General features: G+C 40.9%; 1 pseudogene; it reads left to right on the top strand.

Moving 5' to 3' along the window:
- Positions 1-5,449: 5,449 nt before the first annotated feature.
- The window catches only part of LOC118235721, a 308,484-nt pseudogene continuing 306,440 nt past the window's right edge, over positions 5,450-7,493 (top strand).

Below are 7,493 nucleotides of genomic sequence, written 5' to 3'. Positions count from 1 at the left end.
CTTTACATTTTTAATGTTAGTAAATTTGTCAGCCACAAGCACAATTTTTATGAATGTCACACCAGGACAAAATTAACTGGTAGAATGCTGATGGATTGTGAGAGCAAATTGCAAACAAGCATGCCAGCCAACAAGCAATTATCCAGCCTACACCTCAGTCCCGAACCACGTCCGATAAAATGCAACATGAAAGCAGCGGGAAGTGAGTATATACAATCAAAATGACATTTTGATATTAAAACCTCAGTGTGCAAGTTTTCTGCTCCCTCCCTGATCACTTATTGTCAGTATAATGTAGTTATCATTTTTAAAAATGAAAAGTGTTTGCAACTGTTTGTGTTAGTCTGATGCAGCTGTTACTGAAAGCTATTCATTTGAAATAATGAAGATATTCTGTGCAATCGAAGCTGGAGAGTGCACCAGCTTCTTTCCTTTTAGTCTTTGTAACACAAACACTTTGTAAGTTTCGTGGATGTGTCAACATGGCAAGGTTTTTTGGCCTGGTGTGTCAACCTTCTTGCTTATGGCTGCTGCTGGCTGTAGGCTAATTAAGCACTGGCTTTGCGTGATCAAAACTTTGTTAAAGAAAGCTTAGAAGGTGTTGGTAGCGGTAACCAGCCTAAAGCACATATGAAGCCTACATAGCCAGAGTATCAATCTGTATCTGTGTTTAATCGCTCCAAATGAATATTATATAATCATATATTATTGTATAAAGTGCATTGCTGTGGGACACGGGCATGTTGCGACCAAATGTTCAGGTCAGTCCTGTTTCTATTGGTTGTGTGTGCGTGTGCATGTGTGTGTCTTTGTGTGCGTGTGTGAGTCCTGACCATGCATGTGTGGATGGTTGTGCCTGCGTGTATTCATGCGTGCTCATGCTCATGTGTGTTGTTGAGTGTGTCTGTTGTAACACGTCTAGCTGTATGTGTTGAATATGTATGATAAACTGTTTTACATTTAACAGCCTATCGACACTCATTTGTAAAAGATATTTTGCATGGTAAGGCCCTTTTACTGTCAAAGATGCTGCAGACATATCGATTTCATAACAGACCATAAAGGCAAAATAATTGCCTCTCTGAGGACAGTTATAACATTGCATTTCTGTGTTAAGATATATTTCTGAGATATATTTATCTACAAGAAATAAGAATAAAAATGTAAGGATATTTCAAATATATGTACAAATAGTGACACATTTTCGACATATTGAATATTCTATTTAAAAAATTAAATAGGCATATTATAAAAACTCTATTTTCTACAAAATGTATTTGCAATTCCATATCCAATTCTGGCAGTACTTGATATATTTTAATAATTGCCATATTTTTCTATATTTCTTTTAAGATGCTGTATATTCCCTTTACTATAGACTGCCAAAAGTGGACATTTATTGCTTTTTCATAACAGGTTTTCCTTCCTCTCTTATGTTGGAGGCATATATCGCAAAGTTGTCTAGGACATCTCAGTGCCTCTGTCAACTCAGAGACAGTATAAAAGCTTATCATATTTAGGTAATGGCTTACCCAGAATAGCAGTTTATCGCTCAATCTTTTTTTTTTTTTTTTAAACCACATTGATAACGCTGCCGCCAAGAGCCTTAGATGCAGTTCTCTGATTATGGATGTTTTCAATGAAGGTGGAAAAGAACTATCCGTTCCTTTTAACCCTTGAAGGGGCTTTTGCTGTGATTGACAGCCTCACAGTTTAAGATGAACAAGGGCCCCAATTTTCTCTGACGTCATAGACGTATTAGACCTTACGTATCACGGTCTTCACACAGGTTCAAAAGTGATTTATTAGTCCATCTGCACAAGTGTTCGTAGCATTTATTCGTGGATACAGAAAGCAGCCCTTTCTCCAGACTGAGAGGCTGCCCAGAACAGTTGGCACTTGCAGACCCAAATTGTCTGTTCGGTTAGCCAAAACAGCCTTGATATTCTCAAAAATTTCACACATGCACACGCATACAATCACACATAATTTCGCATGCATGCGCGTGCACACAAATTCAAACACACACCCACAAACACATACGCGCACATACACACAGCCAAAATCATTTCAACCCCCATGGGGCTGTGCTGTGCCAAACTGTCTCGAGTAGCATCGCGCGTCATTTGCAGGGACCCCAACATCAGAGCAGCGAAAACAACATAGAAGCTCTTGATCTGCTGCTTGGAGGTTGGACTCCCTTTCATCCCTCGCTGCTGGGTGCGGGCCAGAACCATTAGCCAGCTGTCACTATGGACAAGGAGGCCCAGAATCCATACTGTTAGCTGACGCTGGATGCACAACACTACAGACGCAGATCTGGACTGCAGAGAGTGGCTGGGTAGGCCATGCGTTTGAACCTGCGTTTGATGAATATTTATCACCAGTTCGGCTCCGACCCCCCATCCCTTCCCCGGGGATACGGTAAGGTTAGGGCCCCAGTTGTGATCGGATGTCGTAAATCAGATTTGTATGCACACTTGAGTCGAAGCGCCGGGACCTCATTCTCTCCTTGTGACAGTGGCCTGCTCTCTCTTCCATCTTGGAGGCCTGCCCGTTTGGACCACCTTGAAACAGCAGGTTCTGCTGTGAAGTGCCTCCGCACATTGCGTTCCCTCCCCCCCCTCTCTGAGAGGCCCCTCCCAAGCCTTGCAGGATCTTGGCATCCCTTCTGCGAGCATCACTCGCCACTCGGTCACCCCTCTGGGGTTCAGTCCCCTGGGTGGCTCCCTGCTGCTGTACCCTTGAGAAAGGCACTACCTATAAACCGCCTCAGTAAACAGCCAGCTGTATTAATTGATATGTAAATGTGAAGTTCTCCTAGATAAGGGCATCTGTTATGTGGATTCATGAAAATAATAAATAGAGAATTAAATAAATAATGTGAATATCATATACATTTCCCTTATAAGGATGTGCTCTCTGGAGTACCTGTCAGAGCCACATTGGAGACCACAGTCAACAGAATGTCCTCCACCTGAAGGCTAACTGTAGCGCTGACTTTACCCTTCTGTGAGCAGACTACGTATTGGACTTTTCCCAACGCTTCCAACTCCATGTCCCTGGGAAATCCATCCAGCTCTATTACGAGCATCAGCGTTTCTCCTTCACAGTAGCTTATATTTTGGGTTGCCATCACTTCCCACTCATACACATGCTAGCAGCAGAAGAGTACTCTGTTACAAAAGGAGTCAATTGGTTTGAGCAAGTGTAGATTTGCCCCAGAATTATCCTGCATTCTGACACAGCCTGTTTTATTTAGTTCATAGGGGTACAAGGGCATGGCCCTTCAATACGACTGCCATGGGACTTTATCCTTAACTTGGATATGAAAAAATATGAGATTTGTATCTTCAATTTTCAGTCTTTGCATCACAGGGGTACTTTTCATGCACAGTTTGTGCAGGCAGGGGCAAGCTCCCAGCTGCCCTGAGAATTTGCCAGTATGGGATAAGACAAGGACGATATCTTTGACCGAAGCCTTCCCTGCCTGGATGAAGGAGGCTGTTTTTCTTTTTCTCATTTCTGTTTGTTTCAGTATTATGGTAGTTGTACTGGTGGGACAAAAAAAAAACAAAAAACATTGTCAAACCGACCAATGCATTTTCATTTTAACTATGGTACACATGATGTTCCCTCAGACAAGGAAATGAAATTCAGATTTGACTACTGCATTTTCATTTTAGCAGAAATTACACATGCGCACACACACAAGGCAATTAAATGACACTTGCAGTATTGGATTTTCTTTTATAATTTATTACATTTTTTTGTTGGGGTATGATTTCATACGCCAGCCCAGTGGTTCCTGAAGAAATTAACTGTGCAAGATTCAAAACAATGGAAGACACAAATGCTAGAGATAGTTCAGTTAGGATTCCCATGTGAAGTACATTCAACTTGAAAAGCTTGTTAGTAGGGCTACTGTTTTTCTGTAGCGATAGAGAGTTCAAAGTCAAAAAATTGTGGAAGCAGAACGCTTTAGCTCTGTTATTTTTCTTAATAGACGGTCCAGGGGAAATTGTCAACAACACATTGATGTGAGCCCTGTGATAGATTGGCAGCCTGTCCAGGGTGTATTCCTGCCTCTCGCCCAATGCACGTTGGGATAGGGTCCAGCACCCCCGCAACCCTGCCCAGAATAAGCGGGTATAGATGACGGATATATGTACACGGATCTCAGCTCGTCCAGTGCTGTCATTCCCAGCTCTACTAATGCTGGGTACAGCGTTATACTGTACATAGGAACCATTTGCTTTTACGACTGCATCATGCTAACACAAACTTTTCCCCATTTATACTGCACTGTATTGATAGTTTTTTACTTGTAAGATTTTATCTATTCTCATTTCTCATTCTCCTCACATCTCTTTGTGCCGTGTCAGCGTTCGTTGTGCATCTAAATTCATCGCCGTTTACCAATGAGGGTTTAGTCTCCGTTAGATACTGAGGTAGCCTACGAGGAAAGGTCAGGCCGATTAAAAGTTTTGTCAAGCTTTTTGTGCAGACAGGAAACGAGAAGCGTCAAATGAGGTAAAATGGTATTTATTCCAACAAGTTCAATTGGTCATTTCTTCCCAGGGCAAGAACACGCGTTCCATCTTTACCGAAGAAGAATCGGGATGTTTGCGCGAGCTTCATTTGTTGTAGAAAGAGGGACCAGTCAATTCTCAGTGCATCTACAAAGTCAAAAATAGTTCAGCTTGCTTATTAAGGAGTAGTTTCGCACATGTAGCATATTTTGATTCATACGCGTAGCACTCAATGAGTCCTCTAGGGAGAACAAGAGATAATGGAAGAGCGAATGAAGAGTTTTTCGTACTTGATGAGAGAAAATACTTACTAGAGGGTGGAATCAAGAGCCTACTGTCTTCGGTCATAAACAAATTGCCTTTCATTACACAGATCTGCTTCATTGCTTAACGTCCCGTAGTCGGTAACTAAATTGCGCACCTGGATCTTTTACTGTAGCATTAGTAATCTATTACACCTTTTGACTACGCGATGTTGGTTGCTGTCTTAAAAAAAGAAGAAAAAAGAGTTGCCATGTGTCATACCTAAAAACAATTTGATATTATAAAGGTAGGCCTATATATGCATATAATTATCAGCATATTTTCCATTACTTTTGCGTAGATGAGTGCTCTCTTTATGTTCAATAATCACATAACTAGGTTTTACTCAAACGCCCCATTTAACTCAGAAACAAATAGTTTAATTTAAAATTGCTCACCTAAAGTTTGTCATGTCGTCACGTACACGTAAATCTACATAGGTTTGAAAGATCCATAAAGATTAAGAATAAAGAATTTATTGTTTAAAACTACAATATCGACGTCTTGCAAAGCCATCTCATCTCACTTGTCCCTCACACAACATCCCTCCCAAAATTGATTTGATTCACTTGGAAAATATCTACCTCCCTCACCAAAAATAAAATAATGACAACGGATGGTCGTAGGTTGTAAGTAGACTATTTATATAGGCTATACAATAAAAGCGGCCATATTACAAAATTATCAAAGATACTGTTGATTCGTATAATTGCGCGCACCTGTTATGTAGGTGTGCGGTTCTAACAGCGCGTATTGAATTGTTGCAGATTTCGGATCTTGACGCTGTTCGACGGTTATACCACGGCGCGGAGCTTTCACGGTACAAAAGTGAATGACTTCAGCAGTGCCTGACCAACTGCATTTCGCACATTCAGTTTTCTCTCCCTCTCGATATTTTTGATCTACTATCTGTGCCGTTTTTTACATTCAAAGTGATTTGAATGCTATCAGTGCACCAGGCAGATCCAGTTCAGTAAAGCAGGGACAATTGTAAGCTACCTATGTATAAATTCATTTGCTCCGCGTTCTTTCTCTGTTGCTGCGCTAAGCATTTTCAACTACATCAAGAAGGGTGAGTGAAAACGGAGCCTTTTCAAGGGAACACTACGTCTACATTCGTTCAATTCTACATTATTTTCACGAGGAAAAAAGAGAATGGAAAAGGCTTCTGTCTGTACGCGGTCCGGCTGCATACCAGACCTCTGCACTCCCCAATGGATTTAAGAAAATTATTATTTGTTCATCACCTCTGATAGTTTGGATGCGGAGTGTGCGTTTGCTGTTTTACGGTATAAAGTAGTCAAATAAAAAACATTGGGCTTCTTTGCAAAATAATCGCGCATTGTATTGCTAGCAACATTCGGCTACTGCGTTTTTTTCTTCCAATGCGTACTTAAAAAGCCGAGAAACAGGACAAAGCAGCGGACTGAATATCTTTTTTTCTATCTGCATGTAGTTTATTTCCTGCGGTACTTAAAAAACTCCGAAAATATATAGCTAACAAATAGGCTGCACGTAAACATCTACAGCCCAGCGGAAGCACGGAACCAAAGCGGGAAACGCAAGCTCATGTGGAAAAAACAGGTAAGATTAACTGGTCCCAATATGTTGTAACTAAGTTAGATTGCGACTGTGTAGATGCTGTTACTATTTCTTTGATCAACCTGATAAGAAGATTTTGGGGTCGAGTTTAAGTGTTATTGGCAGAGTCTTATTTTATGTGTCAGTAATTTTATTCATGGATTAATCAATGCAATCGCGTACCTAGGGTAGGCTACTTAATGCATTCGAGAAATGTTTTTTTTTTTTAAACCATGCAACTGTCCTGTTCTGATGTGATGTGAATGGCTGCTCAGAGTTTTTAACGGGTCTTGTTAGAGGAAGCCTCTCCCTCGTTTGCTTTCCAGTTTCGCAGTCTAGATGTGTCTACACATTTGCATGTATTCGGCTGTCGACAAAATGAGTGAGGCGATTTTTCCTCCAACCACTTGTTTTAGCCAGCCTATAGACTTGTGAATCAGCCCCGGTGGTACTGTTTTAGCGCAGGTTTCCATAAACCTGCTTTACTGACACGCAGTGAATCAATCACAGTTTGACGCGTTATGGCTATCCTGGTTGTTAATTAACCCATTGAATCCCGACTGAATGCGAGTGACTAGGAGCGCTGTGCCCCTCAGCGAACTGCCTAAATAAACCAATGTACGTAAATTATTCAAATATTATTTTTCTTATTATTCTTTTGAGAAATCGAAGTGGCAGGCTACAGCTAAAATAATAGTTATTTCAACAATTTAATGTATGATGACTTTATTATGACAACGTTTATAATGTCATGAAATGTGTATTTTCATATTCAAGTTATTTGCTTGCTTGCAGGAGTCCCATAATTCTGTTGATATGTTTGTTTGTTTTATTGTTCTGTGCCTTTACTTCAGCAATGCTTGCACTGTAATGAGCTAAACAGAAAAGGGGCCATTAGTTTATGCAAAGGATTACAGAAAGGTTAAGCAGCAGTGAGATGGAGATCATGAATTGGGTTGATGTGATTTGAGCTGTTCAAGCCAGGGCTGCTGTTATTGAAGGTTAATTATCGTCAGCCATCTCCCACGCAGGGAGAAGGAGACTGACAGGCAGTAGTCCTTGATGAAGTTCCCTTTT

The sequence above is a fragment of the Anguilla anguilla genome, chromosome 9 (genome assembly GCF_013347855.1).
Source record: "Anguilla anguilla isolate fAngAng1 chromosome 9, fAngAng1.pri, whole genome shotgun sequence".
NCBI classification, from domain to species: Eukaryota; Metazoa; Chordata; class Actinopteri; order Anguilliformes; family Anguillidae; genus Anguilla; species Anguilla anguilla.
The sequence above is the reverse complement of the archived record's forward strand: the minus strand, read 5'-3'. Positions and strand labels throughout refer to the sequence as shown.